The sequence below is a fragment of the Triticum aestivum genome, chromosome 5A (genome assembly GCF_018294505.1).
Source record: "Triticum aestivum cultivar Chinese Spring chromosome 5A, IWGSC CS RefSeq v2.1, whole genome shotgun sequence".
In the NCBI taxonomy this organism is placed as follows: domain Eukaryota; kingdom Viridiplantae; phylum Streptophyta; class Magnoliopsida; order Poales; family Poaceae; genus Triticum; species Triticum aestivum.
Genome location: NC_057806.1, coordinates 399,762,845 through 399,763,911, shown reverse-complemented (window position 1 = coordinate 399,763,911; position 1,067 = coordinate 399,762,845).

The following is a 1,067-nucleotide window of genomic DNA, read 5'->3' as shown; positions in this document are numbered from 1 at the left end:
GCCTGAGCTCAACGTCGGCGTAGCTCCGGTGACCATTTGGTCCCGGGCATGCGCCCAACGCGCTCCCCGCATCGCGTAGAGCCTCCGTGGCACCTCGCCGCGCTCGTTTGCGCACCGCAGCCCCATCCCCACTTGCACCCGAGCTTCGGCCGCCGCCGAGCTCGTCGCCGGCACCACTCCGGCCACTCCCCGGCCGCGCCACCACCACAGTTGGATGCGGACGAGCGTCCGCATCCCGAAGCTGTGCTCCGCACGCCAAACCGAGCCCTGTGGGCAAAACCCGAGGCTCGCCACCGCGGCTGGCCTCGCCGGCGTCAAGCCGCCGGTGGGTTGACCCACTTGACCACGGCGGAACCCCCCCTGGGTCGATGACAGGTGGGGCCAGCCCCTGTTAATTAGTTTAGGTGTTAGATTAGTTAACACTAATTAAATTAGTTAATTATTTAAGCCACTCACATGTGGGTCCAGCCCTGCTGACATTTTCATTAGTACTAGTTTAACCCTAATCAACCCGGTTAACTAACCTGTGTCACTGACGTGTGGACCCCACACGTCAGGTTTGACCAGCAGCAGCGTCTGTTGACCTGCTGACGTCATAGTGACGCAATGCTGATGCAGTTAACCATTTTCTGGATTTAAAATAATTTAGAAAATTCCAGAAAATTGTATAAACTTCTAAAATTCATAGAAATTCAACCGTAACTTCAAATTAAATAATTTATATATGAAAAATTATCAGAAAAATTCAAGGAATCCATCTGTACCATTTTCATGCATGTTAGAACAACTTATAGCTGTTATATAGCACAAATCAATTAAATGGCATTTAAATAATCACATATGGAGTTTGAATTTGAATCTTGTATTCAAACCAACTTCATTTAATCTGGTTTTAGATGCATTAGCCCAAAACACATTCATTTTGCCATGTCATGATCATGCATCATATTGTGCATTGCATTGATTGTGTTCCCTTCTGTGTTGCCGGTATTTGTCCCCTCTCGATAGACGTGATACCGATGATGTGATCGTTGACACTGATGAAGACTCAATGTTATCTTCAGAAG